Raw genomic sequence first — 23,631 nt, 5'->3', positions numbered from 1 at the left:
CACAGCTTCAGGATGAAGGGATGACCATTTAGAAGTGAAATGAGGATGAATTTCTTCAGCCAGAAGATAGTCACTCTGTGGAATGCATTGCTACAGGGGGCTGTGGAGGCCAAGTCATTAAGTATATTTAAGATACAAATTTTAGATTAGTAAGGGGATCAAAGTTTAGAAGGAGAAGGCAGGAGAATGTGGTTGAGAATCATATCAGCTATGATTGAATAGTGGAGCAGACTCACAGGACTGAGTAGCCCAAATCTGCTCCTATACCTTTATGGCTTTTATGGTTTAAGTCCTGGTCACTCACCAGGTAAGTGGAAGGGGACCGATTTTGTCTTATTGATTAGATTCCAGACCAGGTAGACAATGTACCTTTAATATAGTTACTTAGCACTACAAAATGTGCATTCCAAATGTTCCACACCTACCTCACTTTCAGTGAGGTGCTCAGTGTAATGGAGTCAGAGTATTGTGATCAGTCAGTCAGCTATACGCAAGCAAGTAACTTCAGCAAGCATCCATTCTAGACTATATGTAATTCTGTGGTATTGTAAGAGTGAAAGTGGTTAGTGTTGTTACAAAACTTCAAGGCATCTGTCTCAACAGTGTCTTTGTGACATACATTATGTGAGCAAAGTTATTGGACAGACCATATTATACCACCAGTGGAGTTTGACTCAAGAAAATATAAAGGCAGCAAATGTCATAAAAGCTCATCTTGACAACTAATTAGTTTGTCCAATAAGATGGCAGCAGCAAGGGTATTTGTGAGGAGTGTTTTTTTTCATAATGGTCATTCCTCCTCATCTACCTGAGTTCAGAGCTGAGGTTCATAACCACAATTATAAAACTACAGACTGGTACTGAAGCACTGTAACCTTAACTGAAAAGAAACATTTGTGTGTTCTCTACCTTGCTTTTAACAAAAATGCAAAAGAAGCCACAACTAATTTTATCTTAAAGAAATAGCCTTTTAAGAAGTGCTGAAGGACAGCTCCAATCCAACAAATGCAAAGACTACATATATTTTGTTTGGAAATATAAACAGCAAAATTGAAGTTTGGATTATTAGTTTTCTTTAATGGAATTGTGTGGTCTTCGGTCATTCATCATGCAGCTAGTAGCTCACATAAAGTATCTTTTGGTTGAAAATTAAGAAACTGCCCGGCAAATCTTTGAGATTGGTTCTAAGTAGTGTTTATCCCAAAAGTAAGACCAGAAAGAGTTCTTGGGACTTAGATCTCCAAAAAGCTGACACCCGATCTCTCTTTTTCTCTCTCTGTGATAGAAAAGAAAGAATATTCAAAACTGTGCAAGAGAAATCCCATAAGTCATGCCAAGACCTAGGTCCAACTGACCAGTCAACAACTTGAAGATCACTGTGGTTGACCAAAATGTAATATTATTCCCAAATATAAAAAAAACTAAGGGAGAGTCAGCATATTTCCCCTTGTAGTTTGAATTCTTGATCCACAAATGTTGTTCCTTTTTAACTATATTTTATATTCTCAGTATTCATGAAAAAGTAATTGCCTCATCCGTCTTGATTGTCCTGTTTGTGAGTTTGTGAATGAATGAGCTATAGAGGATATAGTTTAAATCTGCCTATTAGTAATTAATAATCCATTTTTACCATATGGTTGAGGATAAATTTGATTTTTAAAATATGTTTTTGTTTTCTTGTTTATTAATGAAACCTGATGCAAGTTTGTTATCAATAGTGAAAAGAATCAGTCATTAACCATCCTGAAAATTAGCTTGGCCAGATTTCAAATTATTGATGGCATATGGAATAGTGGGACTTGATTTCTCGTGCACACATCCATCAGAATCATGACACAAAACAATCCTAGGACAATACACAAAACAAACACTTAAGAAAAACCGTTTCAATGTTATAAGATCCGTGTCCTGACATCAATGGCAACACCATCTTGCATTCCAAAAATGGTGCATAAAAAGGTGATGTGCATGACATCACTACTCTCTTTTTTGGTGTGACTGCCACCTACAGTCATAATCCTACCACTTTTAAAGCACCAAAAAGAAAAGTATCACACCGCAAACCTTTTTTTTTAATATTCTGGCTTTTAAAAAATCTGAGTGAGGATGGAAAGCAAATACCTCAATATGGATTGATACTCCACTGACATTTTGTCAGAAAGTCAGATATGTAAAGAAAGAATTCATTTTTACTTCCTGAATCAATAAATAGCTGATAAGGTCGAATAAACAAACACCTACTCTCCTTGTAAAATGAAGAAGAGTCAAATAATTTGGTTTTACTAATATTTCCACAAAGATGCTGTCAAAATTTTTAAGATTTTAGAAGGCCAATTTAAAGTTTGAGTCAACATCAGGAGTGAGTTCATGTTATATTGATAAAAACCAGATGAAAAAATCAACAAACTCATAGCCAGGTGATGATAGTATGTAGTTTCACTGAGGGCAATTTGTTGAAAGGGTAATGTAACTGGCTGTCATTTCTATATCCATTCAATCCTTCATAAAAGTCACCTCTCCATAAACCTAAGCAAGATACTATTAATGCAAAACAAAGATTCAAGTTTGAAGCAGTTGGAGCTGCCAATTGCTATCTTCCAGTTCTTGGCTTTTCAACACTGATGCTGTCAACAAATTCAGCAAAGGATTGAGATGCACAGTGAGGAGCAGCGATGGCAGGCCAGTGTACAGGAGGCACTAACAGTCAGAGCAGAGAAGTTGGAGTGATGCAGCTAACCCATCACACTGCCTGTCATCCCTCAGACAATGCAACAGTACCACCTGTCCTGCAATCATTTATCTTTATGTCTCTGTGGAAAGGTTAACAGCTGCTATGGAGAGAAAGGCCCAACACCATCAGGGCTTTTGGAGAATTGTCAACATCTGTACTCCATCACCCCATGCATTTGTCCTCATTACCATAGGTAAAGAGAGGGATGGGATGCCCCTTTCTCTCAAGGTGACAGCTCACAGGAGGCACCCAGCTGCAGGAGCTGCCACACTCAAGCCCCTCAACAGTCTCCAATCAGAGGGGGCTGGGCTCTCCACTTCCGCCAAGACCTGCCTCCCTCCAACCATTTGAAGTTCCAACTGATGAGGATCCACGACCTTCTGGTAAAACCATCATCTGCATGTCTGGCCCATCCGGTATCACCTAATCAAGCCTCCAGGGCCAATGGATGCCACCATGGAGATGGTTTCTTCCAATCCATCTCTGAACCAGGGTATGTCACTGAGGAAGGGAGAGAAAGAAGAAAGTGTAATAATAGGACATGTGGGCAATGACTAACAATGTAAATAGTTTGTTTTCCACACAATCTATGTAAATAGTTTCTTTATTTCATAATCCCTCACTTTTCACCATTGTGCGATTGACCCATCTCTGTTCCGGCTCTAGATAGTTTATTGCTGTGTGCAGTATCAATAAGAAGCAATGGTCAGGGGATATATGATAACTACCATATCCATCATGTGGGAGCAGAGGTAGCAATGTGTGTGCATGGCCTTGGCCCATTCTGACACCTTAAACCCCACCATGCCTTCAAACATTGCCTACTGGTCGACTAGATCTGTGCACAGAAAGGTACATCTCCCAGAATTCCCCAGCAGTGACAGTGCCAAGGAAATGCAATGCAAAGAGACATTAATGTTGCAGGATGGAAAGGGAGATGTTGTGTTATAAGATTGATTCCAGGCCTGTAAGTTTGAAACAATTATATGACACCATGACATCTAACATTCCAGTGTAAAGGTATCCATCTTGCCTACAGTCTTTCTATCGAGGCAATGGAACCAGTGTAATGTGTTCAGTACAATATAGTAACATCAATAAACATCAACTGTGACTGTATTATGGGTGTACCCACACAAACGGACAGCAGTGGTTCAAGGCCACTGCCACCTTCTCAAGAACAACTTGAGATAGACAATAAATGTTGGTCAAGCCAATGTTGCCCGCATCTAATGAATAAAAGAAACCTAACCGTTATGTAATTCTATGATATCATAATGCTATAAATGAGTAGTACTGTTAATATATAAATTTCAAGATATCTATCTCAACAAGAACCCAGTTGTTATTGTATGTTATGTGAGCTAACATATTGATTGGCCAGCACTAATGCCATATTATACTGGCAATGGTGGTTGACCAAAGAAACTGCATCAGCTGCAGCTGAACTAAGTTAGGTTTAATTAAAATTGATCTCAAATTCACATCTGGTGGCAAACATTCTAAACTGGCCTTGGCAGAAATTCATATGAAAATGTGGGTGAGAAGTGGTTTGTCTTTCAGATTTGTTTTTTTCTCTCCTGTACTGAGAAAACAATTGCGAGTCAGGACCATTTTCAAGTTCTGACTCCACTCAAGTCACTCGTGGCTTGGAAACAAATCTCCCTGAATTGCAAAATTGAACAAACTTCAAGAAGAATCTGGCTGATCTTTCTACTCTCTCCTGCGGGTTGTGCAGAAACCCGCTTAAGTTTGTTTTGTCTCTCCTTTTCCAGACATCTCTTTTCCCATTTTCTCCAGTTCTTTGTTACTCCCACTTACACATATGTCATCTATCTACATCTTACAGCCTCAGATTACTTTCATATAATAAAAATAACTTCCACTTTCAGAACTAGGCTAAATCTTTGTAAATAACTTTTAAATGATGAAGCAATTATTTCCATTCTTTTTTTCCCATCATTACACATGTTTGGAAAGTCAAACAATTTTTTTTCATTTTGTTCCTCCAACAATTTGGGCTAAAATTAAGATTTTATGTGTGTAGGGATGGGCTATGTGGGGTGACAGGGCTCATTACATGTGACATACTGGCACCCATGTGATTCGAGATGGAGTTGCAATTTTTAACGCACTACTTTATCTGCATCACTGTGACATTGGCTCAAGGTAGCCCTGCTTCATTCTTTTCATCTGAGCTCAGGGGCACTGGCCAATGCCTGAGAAAGTGAAGGCTGCACTGACACTGGTGTAGCTATTGGGTAGGTCACCTTCAGAGGCAACCAGTTAGGAAACACATGCCCATGACCTCTGACAAACCAGGGACAATGGCTAGGTTTTAGAGTTGGGACATTCAGTGCAGAGTTGCTTTCAGTATGTTTCCTTTCTCTTGGATTATAAGACCATAAGAAATAGGAACAGGAGTAGGCCATTTGGCCCCTTGAGTGCACTCCGCCTTTGAATAGACTCATGGCAGATCTGACAATCCTCATGTCCACTCTCCTACATTTTCACATAACCCTTGATTCCCCTGCTAATAAAGAATCAATCTAATTCAGCCTTAAATATACACAAGGACTCTGTGACAAAATGTTTCAAAGACTGTGAACTCTCTGATGAAGAAATTCCTCCTCATGTCAGTCTTAAATTGGTACCCCTTTATTCTGAGACTATGCCATCTGGTCCTAGATTCTGTTATGAATGGAAACATCCTCTTCGCATTTATCCAGTCAAAGTCCTGAAGAATCCAATATGCTTAAATAAGATCACCTCTCATTCTTCTTATTTTCACTGACTAAAGTCCCAGCCTGTTTAGCCTCTGCTCACAACACAATCCCGGTGTACATGAATCATTCTAGTCAGCCTTGCCTTGAATTGCCTCCAATGAAGTGAAGTCTTTCCTTAAATAAGGTGACCAAAACTGTTTACACTACTCCAGATGTGGTCTCACCATCATTTTGCACAGTTGCAGTAATTCCCCATTCTTATAATTTAACATTCCATTAACCTTCCTGATTATCTGCTGTAGCTATGTTATAGCTTTCTGTGTTTTATACACGCGTATCCCCTTTGTGTTGCAGCTTTCTACAGTTTTCTCTATATGGACTTCAGTAAGGCATTCGACTAGGTTCCCCATGGGAGACTGATTAGCAAGCTTAGATCTCATGGAATACAGGGAGAACTAGCCATTTGGATACAGAACTGGCTCAAAGGTAGAAGACAGAGGGTGATGGTGGAGGGTTGTTTTTCAGACTGGAGGCTTGTGACCAGTGGAGTGCCACAAGGATTGGTGCTGGGCCCTCTACTTTTTGTCATTTGCATAAATGATTTGGATGCGAGCATAAGGAGGTACAGTTAGTAAGTTTGCAGATGACACCAAAATTGGAGGTGTAGTGGACAGCGAAGAGGGTTACCTCAGATTACAACAGGATCTTGACCAGATGGGCCAATGGGCTGAGAAGTGGCAGATGGGGTTTAATTCAGATAAATACGAGGTGCTGCATTTTGGGAAAGTAAATCTTAGCAGGACTTATACACTTAATGGTAAGGTCCTAGGGAGTGTTGCTGATCAAAGAGACCTTGGAGTGCAGGTTCATAGCTCCTTGAAAGTGGAGTCGCAGGTAGATAGGATAGTGAAGAAGGCGTTTGGTATGCTTTCCTTTATTGGTCAGAGTATTGAGTACAGGAGCTGGGAGGTCATGTTGCGGCTGTACAAGACATTGGTTAGGCCACTGTTGGAATATTGTGTGCAATTCTGGTCTCCTTCCTATCGGAAAGATGTTGTGAAACTTGAAAGGGTTCAGAAAAGATTTACAAGGATGTTGCCAGGGTTGGAGGATCTGAGCTACAGGGAGAAGCTGAACAGGCTGGGGCTGTTTTTCCTGGAGCGTCAGAGGCTGAGGGGTGACTTTATAGAAGTTTACAAAATTATGAGGGGCATAGATAGGATAAATAGACAAAGTCTTTTCCCTGGGGTTGGAGAGTCCAGAACTAGAGGGCATAGGTTTAGGGTGAGAGGGGAAAGATATAAAAGAGACCTCAGGGGCAACTTTTTCACGCAGAGGGTGGTACGTGTATGGAATGAGCTGCCAGAGGAAGTGATGGAGGCTGGTGCAATTGCAACATTTAAGAGTCATTTGGATGGGTATATGAATAGGAAGGGTTTGGAGAGATATGGGCCGGATGCTGGCAGGTGGGACTAGATTGGGTTGGGATATCTGGTCGGCATGGACGGGTTGGACCGAAGGGTCTATTTCCATGCTGTACATCTGTATGACTCTAAATAATACTCTGTCCTTTATTTTCTCTTCCAAAATGAACACCTTCACATTTTCCTACATTATCCTACATTAGACGATCTTTTGTCCACTTACTTAACCTATCAATATCTCTTTAAACTCTATCCATCTAATTCGCAACCTGCCTTTCCACCTATTTTTGCAAATTTGGCTACATACATTCACTTACTTCCCGCAAGTCATTAATATATTGTAAACAGTTGTGTTCCCAGAACTGATCCCTGTGGAACCCCACTGGTCACGAGTCACCCACATGAGAAAGAAGCCCTTACTCCCACTTGCTGTTTCCTGCCCATGAGCCAATTATCTATCCATGCCAAAATACAACCTCAACACCATGTGCTCCTATCTTATGACTTAACCTTTTGTGAGGTACCTTGTCAAACACCTCTGGAAGACCAAGCACAACATATTTACTGTTTCCCCCATGTCCACTTTGAACGAAAAGCTCTAAGAAATAAGTAAGACGTGATTTTTCTTTCATGAAGCCATACTAACACTACTTGACTAGATTATGATTTTCCAAATGTTCTCCTACTGCTTCATTAATAGTTGAATTATACTCTTGTCATAGTTCACAAGCTAGTTGGTTACAATCTTCAGGGTGGAATCTTTCATTGTCAAGTCTGGAGACTGGGCTAAAGGTGAGAAGTGCCTAAGGCACATTGAATTTTCTCGTGTGATAATGTTCTTCTCAACACATTACAAATGTATGCCCAAGACTTTCTACCCTCTCACCCCACCAGGACCTTCTGGACTGTAATTTCCAGGTGCCATATCCAAAAGGTCATAGATAGCACCTCACTCTATACCTATACAAGGCATTCAAGAAGAACGGATACTCAAAAAATACATTCCGCAGATTCCTCAAGAACAAACCACGACAAGCAGACCAGACACAGCCAGAAACCCTAACCACCTTACCATACATTAAAGAAGTTTCAGAAATGACAGCCAGACTGCTAAGACCCCTTGGAATCCTAGTAGCACACAAACCCACCAACACTCTCAAACAAAAACTAACAAACTTAAAAGACCCAGTACAACCCATGGACAAAACCAACGTCATCTACAAAATTCCATGCAAGGACTGCCACAAACACTATGTAGGACAAACAGGAAGAAAGTTAGCCATCAGGATACACGAACACCAGTTAGCCACAAAAAGACACGAATCTCTCTCCCTCATAGCCCTACACACGGAGGAAAAAAAACACCATTTCGACTGGGACAACACACCTATCCTGGGACAGGCTAAGCAAAGACATGCCAGAGAATTCCTAGAGGCCTGGCACTCCAACCACAACGCCATAAACAAACACATAGATCTAGATACTGTCTATCAACCCCTCAAAAAATGATCAGGAAATGACATCACCACAAACCCCAGGAACCCCATCCAGGACAAACATATAAATAGAAAGCAGGAGACAACAGCTTCGCTTCACTTGGAGGTTGCCACTGATGATGTTACCTAGCCAGGTAATGAAATGTCTGGATATCAAACCTACAGCTCAGCGAGCAAACCTACACCCTAAACCTCAACCTGAGCTACAAACCTTCACAAACCTCACTCTCTGCAAACCAGGAGCATCATTCTACCTCTGTCTGTTGGCCATTATGATGAGAAAATTCGAGAAGAAATACATGGAGTCTTGCTGTAATTATATATGCATTGGTGAGGCCTCACCTGGAATATTGTGTACAGTTTTAGTGTCCTTATTTGAGGAACAATATCCTTGCTATTGAAAGAATGCAGCAAAGTTTTACCATTTCAATTCCTTAGATGGCAGAAATGACATATGATGAGAAATTGAGTCAGGATTGTATTCAGTAGTGTTTGGAAGAATAAGGGGGACCTCATTGCAAACCTACAAAACCCTAACAGGGTGAGACAGGTTAGATGCAGGAAGGATGTTCCTGGCGGTGGTGGTGGGGGAGTCCAGAAATGGGGGTCGTAGTTTAATGATGATGGGTAAACCCTTTTAGGACTGAGATGAGGAGAAATTTCTCCACCCAGAGAGTGTGGAGTTCATTACACAGAGAGTGGTAGAAGTCACGACATTGTGTTTTCAGGAGGGTGATAGATATATCTCTTGTGGCTAAAGGGAGCAAACGATTTGGCGGAGGGTGCGATAACATTACTGAGCTAAATGAATCAGCTTTGATCGTAATGAATGGTAGTGCAGGTTCGAGGGGACGAATGGCCTACTCCTGCTCCTATCTTCTTTGTGTCAACGTTTCATTAGCCTCACCAAACCCTGGAGTTGTCAGAGACCAGGCAAAAAGCAATGCCACATTTAAATTATACCTCCTTAAAGTCTCTCATAAAGTGTTTTCTTAAAAAGAAGTTCTTTTCTTAGAGGTGACAACAGGAAGCCAACTTGAATGACAAAGACATCCTTGTCAGATGTGCCAGCAGAAGTCAGTGCCCACAGGTGGCTCAAGAGAATGAATGACCTGCTGTGTTCTGCCAAGGTACATACCACAGTCCATTCAATGCCTCAAGCCTCTGGGGGTGGACCAGCAAAGTAAAGTTGCGACTGCAGAGGACTTCCATACACAAGATTGGGTGATGCACATCTTCATCAAGCGCCTCATCTGCAATCAACGTCTGTCATCTCTTTACAGATAAAAATTGTCACTGGGTTAAAATCCTGGAGCTTTGGCCCAAACAGAACAGTGTGTGTACCCACAAATAGACTGCAGCCATTCAAGAAGGCATCTCACCACCACATATACCAATGAAATTAGACCAATTAAATGTTGGCCTAGTCAGCAAAGTCCACATCTTTATATGAATCAAAGAATATATACCATTATCTCTCACTCATCTGCCAGATTTCAAAGTTACAACATAAGAAGGAGCTACAAAACGTAGCAGCTCACGCACGACCAGCTCATTGAACTTTCTTCACATCTAGGAGAATATGTGCATCTGATAGCATTTCACTAAAGACTTGCATGGAAAAGGAAACCACTACAAAACTTTAGGATGAACACTTCACAGGTATCTCAGGCACACACCATATAATGCTTTAATGTTTCTCATTGACTGCAGCTCTTTGATAACACTGGACCACCTTTCATTCAGAACACTTTAAAATTTAACTTGCCCCATACCACAGTCTTCTTATTAGTAGGGCATACAGATAATCACAGTTCCCAATATTGACATCTCTATCTGTATCTATTAATGCAGGTATAGTGCCCATGCATCCATGTTAATATTACTCAATGCTCTATCCTTCTGCAAGAGAAGAACATGCACAATAAGTATGAGTATGTCTAGACAAGGGAAGGGGCTGTTGGTAATGCCTGAATCAAGGTCTCCTCACCTCCTACATGTAGCAAGCTGCTGACCTGGGAGAAAAGCCAGGCAAATGTGCCTGTGCTGAGGGGAGATCAAATATCTGTAGCCTTCTAGTGAGAGACACACCAACCTGCTACTCCGAGTTGCAAACCAAGCACTGACATCTTTAATAAAATCTTATGTGAGGGTTGCAGTTTGCAACAATAAAGCACCATTATGTCTTCCTATGCAGCCTCCGTATCCCAAACTAGGACAAAAACCAATAGACCACCGGTGCAGGTCCATCTCTAAGAGCCCCTTGAACCACACCTCTGAGGAGAGAGACACGAGCCATGGAGGATGCACCATTTAACTCCATCTTCACAATAATGTCCCTGCATGTTGATGGACACCATCCTCCTTGACCCTTTGTCTATGTCAGTAGGCATTGGCAAGCTACTATCCTCACATATCATCATGCCCACCGTCAGACTAACTCTCAAATCGCTACCATCCTTTAACACTTTACTATGAAGCTCAAGGATACCAATGACATGAAAACTTCTTCCAGATTGTTCACACACAGGGACATACACACATCTCAAGCACCTGTATGGGATGCAACCTATGGCTCTTAGCCTGTTTTCTTAGCACTTTGTATTTACTTGAAGGCTGCCAAACCCCTCTACTTTACATTGCTGAGCATCCACTCGCCGACCAGCACTAACTTGCAGACTGCCAAACTCTGTGTGGCTCCTATTGGTTTCTTAGACCTGAGGATCTCCAGTGCTCACTTACAGCTGCCAGCCAGTGTGGCCTGCACTGCTTTTCATCACAGAGGGAGAGGCAGACAGCTTGTGACATTGGGGAGCACTGAACAGTAAAAGAGGTGGATATATCACATGTAGCACTCTGCACAATCAATGTCACCCCTACAGTTTATATAGTAAACACACTGCATGTGCCTCAATCAAATGGCCATTTCTGAAAATCAAAGGGAAACAGTCCTTAGGGAAGTGAAGAAGGATTAAAGTCAGTCAGGTGCATGTCTGATTCTAGTCCAGAGGACTGGCCATAGGCAGTCAGGTGCTTGGTTCTACTGGAGTCCATGATCCATGTCATTGCAGCCTGGGTTTGAGCCATGGTCAGTCCCGCAGGTCCAGTGTAAGCAGTGCGGAAATTATACCTCATTCTGGCTACTGTGGAAGCATCAGTCTGGGGGTTAGGACCTGAGGGACATGGGTCCCTGTCAGATCTGGGGTTAAATCACTAATAGTCAGGGGTCTCATCAGAAAGCAATCAATAGAGTCCCGGGCAAGCAAGCAACTCAAATCCTGTGATGGACGTCATTGCACAGGGTTGCTTAGGTAACAGTAACAGTGATGGTGACAATTGGAAATGTAGGGTAGGAATCAGACCTGCACCTGACTGGCAACTGTAAGTGAACACTGAAGATCCTGGGGGCTACCATTGATCAGAAACTGAACTGGATCACCCCATAGATTCTGTAGCTACAAGGTTAAGTCTGAGGCCCAGAAGACTGCAATGAGTAACCCACCTCCTGACTCCCCAAAACCTGTCCAAATTCTACAACACACAAGTCAGGAGTGTAATAGAATACTTCCCACTTGTCTGGATGAATGCAGCTCCAATAATACTCAAGACACATGACATCATCCAAGACAATTGTTTGTCGATGTAGTATTGTTCACATCCTCTACCACTGATGCTCAGCATCAGCATAATGTACAATGTACAAGATGCACTGCAGAAATTCACGTGCTTTAGACAGCACCCTCTAATCCTACGAGCACTCCATCTAGAAAGTCAAGAGCAGCAGATACATAGGATCACTACCATCTGCCATTCCCCTCCTAAGTACTCACCATTCTGACTTTGAAATACATCGCCATCCTTTCTTTGTTGCTGCATGGAAATCCTCCCTCCATAATGGGATTGTGGGGTACTTTCACAAATTTGATTGCAAGAAGGCAGCTCACCAGCAGCTTCTCAAGGGCAGTTAGGGATGGGCAACAAATTCTGGCCCAGCCAACGATACCCACATCCTGAGAATGAATAAGTGAGTAAATAAATAAAAATTATGAAGCATTCCTTAATCCTAGAATGCATCCGAGATGTACCGATAGTATTTTCACTACAGCATAGCTCTTCATATCCTTACCCCATGACAAGGAGAGACAAACAACTCAAGCAGTGGACTTCTCTGCCATTACTGGCTTCTCCCAGGTGCAGGATCCCCATTGACTGAAATGTAACTTTGAGAGCACCTTTTCACCAAGACACACAGTTTATCATCAACAGAAAATGTTTTCCACTCCAGTGTTCAAATTATACGTGGCCTATTGTAAATTGGGATTCTTCTCAAACTGTTCACTTCCAGTATTTCCAGATCTCATTAAATTGCTGTTACAGCAGCTACTTGTGTTCCCCAATAATAATTTCTAATAAACAAAACAAAAGAAATGTCATCAATGCCATGATGTTCAATAAATTGGTGTCTATGTACCCCATTAACAAGCTAATGATTAGGAAAATAAAACATTTGCTCCCAAAGAATGAAAACTAAACTTCAGATGAAGTGAGTAGTGGAGATTAATTATTCTGATGTCAAGAGTAGCTGTTCTATCTTCACTGGTTAGTAAGTTTCAAATGTATGATTGACACAGCGTAAACTGCCAACCCTAGAAGCTGGGTACATCAGTTGTGCATTGGCTTAAAGTGCATTCCACTCACTGATCCTTCTCGGTGGTAGCACTTGTCAGGGAAAATCGAAGATGGACCAGAAGAGATTGAGGGTAGTCCCAGGGAAAAGTTCATGAAGCCTTCAGATGGAGTGCAGGATGCTGCCTGAATAATTTAAGGAGATTGACACACAGTGCCAACTATACATCTTATGGTATCATTCAACCATTCTCAATTGTCATGGATTGTATACTTTTTTTTATATAATATTTACGCTACTATTTCTTAATAAATTATCTGAGAGCTCCTTACAAACGGTTGACTGCCTATATCAGTCAACAGGAGCACAAATGCCTAAGATCTAAACAACTAATTGATGCCAAGTCTTGGAATTTAGCACCAGGCATCCTGGCATCTATCATGACTCTTACATATGAGTGATGTCTTAGGTTGCTGCATCTTTTCAGTGTCCCTGGGCTATTCAGGCATGGCTGCCTGGAGACATGTGGTACTCCCTTGATCGCTCATGACATTTGTAGAAAACCCCTAGACTAATGCAGAACAAAGATACAATGCTGTCCATGCTTCAGTTAGAGCCATATTGCAGCAACCATATGCCTTCATAAGATGATGTTCATACCTGGGCCAACCTGGCAGTCCAGAAAGAGGACGGTGTTTCATATCATTATAGTCTTGCTGTGCCCTTCACAGCTGAAGCTGAAGAAGAAGGAAAATGCTGGATGCAGACAAGTGCGTGATTGAGAATAATTCTCTGATGATGAAGATGAGGATAGGATATTGACCAGGCAGGCCATCGAAGACAGCATGACAAAGCACTGCATCATCAAGCCTGAGAAGCGAGAGAGAACCTCTTAGAAACTTACTTCCAGGATGAAAGAGTTGGTTTTGGACTTAATTTACACTCTAACATGCTGTTAAAATCTGGTAAGAAGCCACTGCTTAATGCAAAGGATGTATGCATCTCATTATTTTGGCAGTCATAACCTTTTGTGTTGCTAAATAAATGTCTTATTATCCATAAGATTGGACTTCACAAGTATGAGGGAGCAGAGAGAAGGTGATGTTTATCTTGGCAGACTGCATTACATCATTGACCTTCTCCCAACACTGCTGGGTGTCCAGCTTTACCTGTGACAAAGAACCGAACTGGAATGCAGGTTGGGTCCAGGCTGATTTGCTCTGCTGGCATTATGTAGGGAAAAGGCATTATTTATCCACAAAATCTCCTGTCTGAGAAATGGGAAGTGAGCTTTCCTTTCCTCTGGGCCCTGTCCTAAATGGAGGGACACAAGCACCACAGTGTGAGGGACAACTCCTGGCTTGCAACATCTGAAGTGGTTTGTGTCTAGGCTCTAAATATGGTACTGACTGTGTGGCAATGGCAAGCACTTCTGACTCTCTGGCTGCAAGATTCCCTGAAAAGGAACTAAAATGACTTGCTGCATCATTACTGAGATATAAAGTCGAAGACTGTGTGAATAAATTCCCTCTGAGCTCTAGTGAACGAGACATCATGAATATCACCTTGGCAAAAAAAAAATATTCTGGCCATTAATCTTTGTGAGCCATTGCAAAATGGATCTCTTAACTTTTGAGTATGAAATCACAAAGATTAAAATCTGGCAAGAGGTATAAGATCACTTTACAGAAGTGTTTTACACTATTTTAATTGAACTAGTGCAAGTTAGATTTCTGAAACTTAAAAACTTTGCATTTAGCCTTTAGAATATTGATAAAATTCAAACTAAGTAGCTCTTTGCTGACAATCAAAATGTAATGAATATTTGGATGCTGGGAAATGAACCTTTGCACATGTGAATGAAGAATGATTAGCTAAATATGTGGTGAAGGGTGCTTACTAGGTTGTGGTTGAGAGCCACAATTGCAAGGCTAGGCTTGTTCAGAGTTTCTTTTGACAAAGCCATGTGGCAACTTGAAGTGTTTAGTTTTACTAATATGTGACATCTATACAATCTCAAAAAAAGAGAAAATACTAATTGAAAACTGAAGATAGTTATTTATGAAGTGATTTTTGTTAGCATTAAGTAAAGTGCTTAACAATTTTTTTATCTACTTTACTGAAAGATGTTGTTAATACTGGATTGATTGAGTACTTGGAAAGTATACTTGTAGTTGTTAAATGACAGTCAGGTTGGATTACAGGAGATAACATTTGACTAGCTTTTGGGAGTATTTTGGAGGTTTTACTGACCTGCTGAATGAAGAAATAGCACATATTATATCCTTGGATTTCCTGAGATTTTGACAAAGTTTCATAATGCAGATTAATGGTTTTGTTGGGGAGATGTGGAATGGCATGTGAAACATGGTCTAAGGCTACAAACTGGCTTGAAATGTGCCATTACTGAGGACTTTACAGCCTGCCTCCTGTTAATTTTAAAGTATAGTTAACAATATGTAAATCTATTTAATATGGTAAATGTAAAATAATTAGTTCAGGAATAAGCAACCAAACAAGGGACCCTTTGTTAAATGAAGGTTAAATGTGTAAAGTGAATTAAGCATGTAATATACTTTCATATTAAAGAAACTGAGCTATAGTCAATAAATTAGGAAAATTTCAACACAGTGTTTAGTTGCAGTAAAAACAGGAATACAATAATGGGACATCTTTACAGAGAGATTAGAGTATAAATCAAAAGGGGTTGTACAATGAGATGTTATTTGAAACTTAGCTGAGGTAGCTGAGGTCAATCTGAAACCTATTCATCAGAAGGAAATTTTTTTCCCTCAGGGTTGAGGCATACCATCACAAACTTAACTTGAGGAAAGATTATATTTTGTTTATGAAAGGAAGATTACATAATGCCCTACCTCAGAAACTCCTAATGCAATTCATATGAAATCAAATTACATTGTGCGGTGGCTGTTGTTTTGTAGGATTAAGTACTCCTAAGTAACCTGGTGGAAGTGTTTAAGGTTATACATAATGTCCACAAAATTATTTCAATTAATTGTTCATGATGGTGAGTTATAAGACCAGAGCAGTGTTCATGGCCAACAGAGGCCATTGACTGGTTGTTGGTGAAAGGCAACTTGAAAGCCATGACTCAGATGGTAGCACTCTGACCAATGCTTTGCAAGGTTCTAGATTCAAGTTCTACTCCAGAACTTGAGGACAAACATCAAAGCTGGCACTCATGTGCAGAACGGAGTGTATGCTGTGCAGTTTGGTTTGCTTCCTTTTGGATAAGCTATTAAAAGAAGCCCTGATTGCTTTCTGCTTTGGATGTAGAAAATCCCATGACACTAGTTTGAAGAAGGGCAGGTTCTTATTCTGGTGTCCTGGACAATATTTATCCATCAATCAACATCACATTGTTTGTGGGAGCTTGCTGTGCACATTGTTGGCTTTCATGTTCTATACAATACAACAGTAATAACACTTCAAAAGTTATTCACTGGCTTTTGAAGCACACTGAGATACCTTGTGGTTTTGAAAACCATTATATAAGTGCAATTATTTTCATCATGTATTGTGCATTAGCATCCAAAAGCCAAGTGGCTGCTGGGTTGCATAGTAAAGTCGATGTCTTATTTGGGATTAATAGCTATATGCTAAAAGCTGGATTACATCAACAGTGATGTCAGATCGCATGGGACTGGGACTGGGAATGGAAGAAGGTTTCAGTGATGTCCTGTACTACTATGGTAAAAACAATGACTGCAGATGCTGGAAACCAGATTCTGGATTAGTGGTGCTGGAAGAGCACAGCAGTTCAGGCAGCATCCAAGGAGCAGCGAAATCGACGTTTCGGGCAAAAGCCCTTCATCAGGAATAAAGGCAGTGAGCCTGAAGCGTGGAGAGACAAGCTAGAGAAGGGTGGAGGTGGGGAGAAAGTAGCATAGAGTACAATGGGTGAGTGGGGGAGGGGATGAAGGTGATAGGTCAGGGAGGAGAGAGTGGAGTGGATAAGTGGAAAAGGAGATAGGCAGATATGACAAGTCCGGACAAGTCATGGGGACAGTGCTGAGCTGGAAGTTTGGAACTAGGGTGAGGTGGGGGAAGGGGAAATGAGGAAACTGTTGAAGTCCACATTGATGCTCTGGGGTTGAAGTGTTCCGAGGCGGAAGATGAGGCGTTCTTCCTCCAAGCGTCTGGTGGTGAGGGAGCAGCGGTGAAGGAGGCCCAGGACCTCCATGTCCTCAGCAGAGTGGGAGGGGGAGTTGAAATGTTGGGCCACGGGGCAGTGTGATTGATTGGTTCGGGTGTCCCGGAGATGTTCCCTAAAGCGTTCTGCTAGGAGGCGCCCAGTCTTGCCAATGTAGAGGAGACCACATCGGGAGCAACAGATACAATAAATGATATTAGTGGATGTGCAAGTAAAACTTTGATGGATGTGGAAGGCTCCTTTCGAGCCTTGGATAGAGGTGAGGGAGGAGGTGTGGGTGCAGTTTTTACAGTTCCTGCGGTGGCAGGGGCAAGTGCCCGGATGGGAGGGTGGGTTGTAGGGGGGGCGTGGACCCTGGCCGACCCATTGTCTCAGCATGCTCCAGCCCCACTGAACTCATCTCTAGCTACCTCGACACTGTCCTAACCCCCCTAGTCCAGAAACTCCCCATATATGTTCGAGACACCACCCATGTCTTCCACCTCCTCCAAGACTTCCGTTTCTCCGGCCCCCAATGCCTCATCTTCACCATGGATATCCAATCCCTCTACACCTCCATCCGCCATGACCAGGGCCTTCAAGCCCTCCGTTTTTTCCTCTCCAGACGTCCCCAACAGTACCCTTCCACCGACACTCTCATTCGTTTGGCTGAATTGGTCCTCACCCTTAACAATTTCTCCTTTGAATCCTTCCACTTTCTCCAGACCAAAGGGGTAGCCATGGGCACACGTATGAGCCCCAGCTATGCCTGTCTCTTTGTTGGCTACGTAGAGCAGTTGATCTTCCGTAATTACACCGGCACCACTCTCCACCTCTTCCTCCGCTAGATTGATGACTGCATTGGCGCCACCTCGCGCTCCCGCGAGGAGGTTGAGCAATTCATCAACTTCACCAACACATTCCACCCTGACCTTGAATTTACCTGGACCATCTCTGACACCTCCCTCCCCTTCCTGGACCTCTCCATCTCCATTAATGACGACTGACTTGACACCGACATTTTTTACAAACCCACCCACCCCCACAGCTACCTGGATTACACCTCTTCCCACCCTACCTCTTGCAAAAATGCCATCCCGTATTCCCAATTCCTCCACCTCCGCTGTATCTGCTCCCAGGAGGACCAGTTCCACCACAGAACACATCAGATGGTCTCCTTCTTTAGAGACTGCAATTTCCCTTCCCACGTGGTTAAAGATGCCCTCCAACGCATCTCATCCACATCCCGCAACTCTGCCCTCAGACCCCACCCCTCCAACCGTGACAAGGACAGAACGCCCCTGGTGCTCACCTTCCACCCTACCAACCTTCGCATAAACCGAATCACCCGCCGACATTTCCGCCAACTCCAAAAAGACCCCACCACCAGGGATATATTTCCCTCCCCACCCCTTTCCACCTTCCGCAAAGACCGTTCCCTCCGTGACTACCTGATCAGGTCCACGCCCCCCTACAACCCACCCTCCCATCCTGGCACTTTCCCCTGCCACCGCAGGAGCTGTAAAACCTGCGCGCACACCTCCTCCCTCACCTCTATCCAAGGCCCTAAAGGAGCCTCCCACATCCATCAAAGTTTTACTTGCACATCCACTAATATCATTTATTGTATCCGTTGCTCCCGATGCGGTCTCCTCTACATTGGGGAGACTGGGCGCCTCCTAGCAGAGCGCTTTAGGGAACATCTCCGGGACACCCGCATCAATCAACCACACCGCCCCATGGCCCAACATTTCAACTCCCCCTCCCACTCTGCCGAGGACATGGAGGTCCTGGGCCTCCTTCACTGCCGCTTCCTCACCACCAGACGCCTGGAGGAAGAACGCCTCATCTTCCACCTCGGAATACTTCAACCCCAGGGCATCAATGTGGACTTCAACAGTTTCCTCATTTCCCCTTCCCCCACCTCACCCTAGTTCCAAACTTTCAGCTCAGCACTGTCCCCATGACTTGTCCGGACTTGTTCTACCTGCCACTTATCCACTCCACCCTCTCCTCCCTGACCTATCACCTTCATCCCCTCCCCCACTCAACCATTGTATTCTATGCTACTTTCTCCCCACCCCCACCCTCCTCTAGCTTATCTCTCCACGCTTCAGGCTCACTGCCTTTATTCCTGATGAAGGGCTTTTGCCCGAAACGTCGATTTCGCTGCTCCTTGGATGCTGCCTGAAATGCTGTGCTCTTCCAGCACCACTAATCCAGATCCAGTACTACTATGTCTCTGTGATTAGTGCAAATAGATTATTAATATTGCACATTTTGCACAAGTATGATGTCCATTCCTTGCCTGTTGTGCCTTTATGATCTCTTTGAAGAAGCAATTCACCTCGTGCTACATTCCCTTCAATGTCCAAAACAGTCTTCACTTTCTGATAATTATTCAATTCTCTATCAAATGCTTTGATTAAATCCGCCTTCATCATACTTTCATGCAGAACCTAACATCCATGCATATGCTTTCCTTACAAAGATGCAAGTACTTTCTTTCATATCTTTTAATGACCAATTCCAGGTTACAATTCCTACTGCTTAGAAGCAAGTTGTATATAAGAGCATGAACTACATTCATATCTAAAATGAAGATTAGTTAAAGTATTGATTAAATGTTAAAACTGATAGTTTGATTTCTGAAGTATTTTTTAAAAACCATATGATGATAAATGAGCATGAAGATGACATTTGTTCTGATACATCCTTATAGGAAATATCCACCACCATTATGAGATTACAATACATGACACTCTGAATTATGATTACTATCCAGTTTAAAATATTTTTTACATTGAATTACCTACCTTTCAGATTACTTGGCACACTTCCTTGGTTTATTGCCAGCTGTTGTGTTTAAGCTAATTTTGGCTGGTAATATGCTTTCCTTTCTTCATACCACCATGATAGTTTTTTTATGAAATAGATCTCCTGATTGCTTGTAGCTTAAATTTCTATATTTTGATTTTATTTAAGTATGTTTGGGCAGATTATTAACTTTAATACATTTATGTAACTATCTAACAAAGGCCACTGTATATAACTTTACTTTAATAAGGTTTGGGAAAAGTATTGTTTGTACAAGTTTAGGTTCCTAATTGACATTAGCAGTACAATCATTGTGATGTATCTTATTTGATCAAGGAGGTAATTTTTTTTGAAGTTGACTGTTTAGCCCCAGCGCTAATCATTTTACCTCAACCAAATCTATCCAGTGGAAAAAGATCAGGATCACTTTAGATTTGAGTACTCTTCCAGGTCAAGTTGTATGCCCAGTGTAAAATGGGCATTCTCAGTTGAACACACATGGAGTAAGTTGATTTTGGAACATACCTCCACCATATAAATCCATTTTTCTGTGTGCTCCATCTCTTCATCACCTGCTTTCTAAGGAAAATAAAAGCTGATTATTAATATTTTATATTGCGGAGATCCAAGATAGCGGCGGACTGAGTGGTCTGTTGTGCTGAGCTCTGTGCTATACCCATGGCAAGGTGGATTAGATTAGATTAGATTAGATTAGATTAGATTAGATTAGATTAGATTAGATTACTTACAGTGTGGAAACAGGCCCTTCGGCCCAACAAGTCCACACCGACCCGCCAAAGCGCAACCCACCCAGACCCACTCCCCTACATTTACTCTCCTGATCAACCACCTCTAGGAGAAAAAATTGCTAATATAAACTTGCTGAACATCTGGAGCTGCTAAAATTGTGGTGTGACAACTTTAAGGCCAGAATGAAAGCAAATAAAGTAATGGGGCCTAAAGGATTACAGCAGGCAGGGCACTCCCCTACTGCATCGGGGGTGCCTGCAGCCAGTGCTCAAACTCCCGAGGCGGCCCCTTTGGATTTAATGGGGCAGCAGCAGTTACTCTCAGAGTTTGCCAAACTCCGAGAAAAGATTGAAGCAGCAGTGGAACCACTGTCTGCCATGCTGAAAAGGCAGGAGCAGGAAATTCAACTGTTGGACAGTGGAGGAGAGGACCATGGCATCAGAGACCGTGGTGATGGTCTCAGGAGGAAGGATCCGAATGCTGGAAGACCAAGTTCGAGTCCTTCAGGAGCAAGTGGATGACCTAGAAAATAAAAATAGAAGAAAAAAACTTACGGCTCGTGGGTCTTCTGGAATGCGAGGAGGGTGAGGACCTCATCGGCTTCCTGGAGAAGTGGCTCCCAAAGTTCCTGGGGCTGGAGTTGGAGTCGGTCCTGTTGAGTGTAGAGCGGGCCCACCAGATCGCAATGCGTAGGGTCTGGGCCAGATCCACGCCCCCCACCTGGTCCTAGTGCAACTCATGCATTATAAAGAAAAACAGTTAGTTATTGAAACAGCAAAAAGACTGGGAAGACATTCACAGGCTTTAATGTACGAAGGCTCAAGAATAATTTTTTTTCAGGACTTAACAGGAGCTCTAATTAAGACGAGAAGGGCATTTGATGAAGTTAAAAGAAAATTAAGGGAGCTGAACATTCAATGTTCCTTGAGGTACCTGGCCGTGTTGCATTTCACTCATGGAGGGACAGTATATAATTTTGATTCTGCAGAAAAGGTGAAGAACTTTGGGAATTCTCTGAATTAAATGACTCGAGTCAGTGTGGGGGGGAAGGGGCATCATTATGAACAATGGTATGGGGTTTTAAAAAATTTTTTTATTGTCCTTTTTTTTCCTCTCTCCCCTTTTTTTGTGGTTATCAACTTTATATGTACTGCCTTGATGTAAAACCGGAACTATTTTGTATATCGGTTGGTTGGGTATTATCTGAGGCTTTGTTTACTGCTGTCCTTTTATTTTTGGATTGAGGGTGGCTATATCTGTGGTTAAGGTGTGTGTGTTGGGGGTGTGGATGGGCATCCATGGTTACTTTCAGAATGTAAATAACAGGTTTTCTTCATTTGTGAATTACCTGGGCGAGAGCACAGCCTCAGTGAGAGGGAGTTGGGATGGTAGCAAGGATTGGGGGGAGTGGCCCCTGTGGGCAAGGGAGGAGATCTCTAGTGAATTGTGGGTTATTTGGGTGATTGCTTAAGTTAAATGCAGTGATTAGTTTTTTAGTTGTAGTAGTTTTTAGACTTTATAGAGTTAATGTCTTTGTCGCTCGCTGCACCTCAGATAAGCTTCCTCCTCTTGGGAAACCACGGGCTGCCCTGGACGACCTGGAATGTAAAAGGAAGCCATTCCCCCATTAAACAAAAGAAGGTGTTGTCAAGCCTTAGGAAGAAAAGGGTGGACATCGCCCTGCTGCAAGAGACACATTTAACTGATAAGGAACATCTGAAGCTGCAGCAGGGGGATTATGATAGGGTATTCTTCTCCTCCTTTAGCTCCAAGACTAGAGGAGTGGCTATACTGGTAAAAGGAACATCCCATTCCAGGTAACTGAGCAAATTAAGGACGAACATGGACGATTCATCATTCTTAAAGTTCTAAAACATGGAGAAGAGTATGGCATCTTGAATGTGCATTGTCCCCGACGCACCCTCTTAAATTTCTAATTGATGCAGTCACTAAATTAATGGGCATGCAGCACGATCATAGGAGGGGATTTTAATCACCCAATAGATCCCAAGGTTGACAGGGTGCCAAGGGGATTGACAGATACGCCCGTGCAATCATAGTGTACATGGGTGAGGAGTTGGGATTAGTGGATGTGTGCAGGCATCTCTACCTTAATAAAAGAGACTTTACTTTTTATTCCAACCCACACAAGTGCTATACGCGAATTGGCATGTTTTTTAATGCCATTGGATTGTTTAGACAGAACATTGGCATGAAAAATTGGGAATATAGCTGTCTTGGAACATGCGCTCCTGTATTTAGATGTTAAAATGCAGAGTGATGGAATGGATGCACGGCACTGGTGCATGGACCCATTCCTGTTAAGGGATAGCAAATTTGTTGAGTACATCAGAAGAGAGCTCAGGGCCTTCAAGGATATCAGCTCAGGTTCAGCAAGTAATCCAGCAATACTGTGGGAGGCAACTAAGGCATATTTATGAGGCCTGATCATTTTGTATTCAACGATTAGCAGGAGGGAGAGGGTGGAGCAGCAATGGATGCTGGAGACCTGGCTGCAGATAGTTGAGGAAGTATATGATAATTGGCCCTCTCTGGTCAAGCTGCAACAGGTCACGCCGCTCCGGGCAGCTCTCGACACATTGCACACACAGGTGGCAAAAAAGAGGTCTCCTTCACTAAACAAAGATTGTTTGTTTGAATTTGGAGATAAGTCAGGTAGATATCTGACATATCTGGCTAGAAAAAAAAATGCTTCCCATATCGTTTTCTGTTAGAAGGCTGGCATGTTACCCGTGAGTTGAAGATCAATGTTAGATTTAGGGAATACTTTGCAGAGTTATATTGGTTGGAGGGTGGTGAAGACGGTGTAGCAATAATGCATTCCTTTTTTGAGAACCTGGACCTCCCCAGTGTAAATGTGGAGCAGGTCTCCCTGGTGAATGCGCC

At 42.4% G+C, this 23,631-nt stretch overlaps 1 long non-coding RNA gene across 2 annotated transcripts; it reads right to left on the bottom strand.

Annotated features, from left to right (window-relative positions):
- Positions 1–1,065: 1,065 nt before the first annotated feature.
- LOC148147948 (uncharacterized) lies at positions 1,066–22,272 on the bottom strand. 2 transcript variants are annotated; one of them, XR_015759267.1, is made up of 6 exons: positions 21,279–22,272; positions 20,500–20,553; positions 13,665–13,874; positions 12,504–12,783; positions 12,208–12,387; positions 1,066–3,232 (listed from the first exon to the last, which is right to left on the bottom strand). It is a non-coding gene; the product is annotated as an uncharacterized LOC148147948 (long non-coding RNA). The 2 variants fall into 2 exon arrangements; XR_015759268.1 differs by lacking the exon at positions 12,504–12,783.
- Between the last annotated feature and the right edge of the window lie 1,359 nt (positions 22,273–23,631).

The sequence above is a fragment of the Chiloscyllium plagiosum genome, unplaced genomic scaffold (assembly GCF_037043375.1).
Source record: "Chiloscyllium plagiosum isolate Xiang-an unplaced genomic scaffold, Cpla_swu_hap1 HiC_scaffold_14, whole genome shotgun sequence".
NCBI lineage: Eukaryota > Metazoa > Chordata > Chondrichthyes > Orectolobiformes > Hemiscylliidae > Chiloscyllium > Chiloscyllium plagiosum.
The sequence above is the reverse complement of the archived record's forward strand: the minus strand, read 5'-3'. Positions and strand labels throughout refer to the sequence as shown.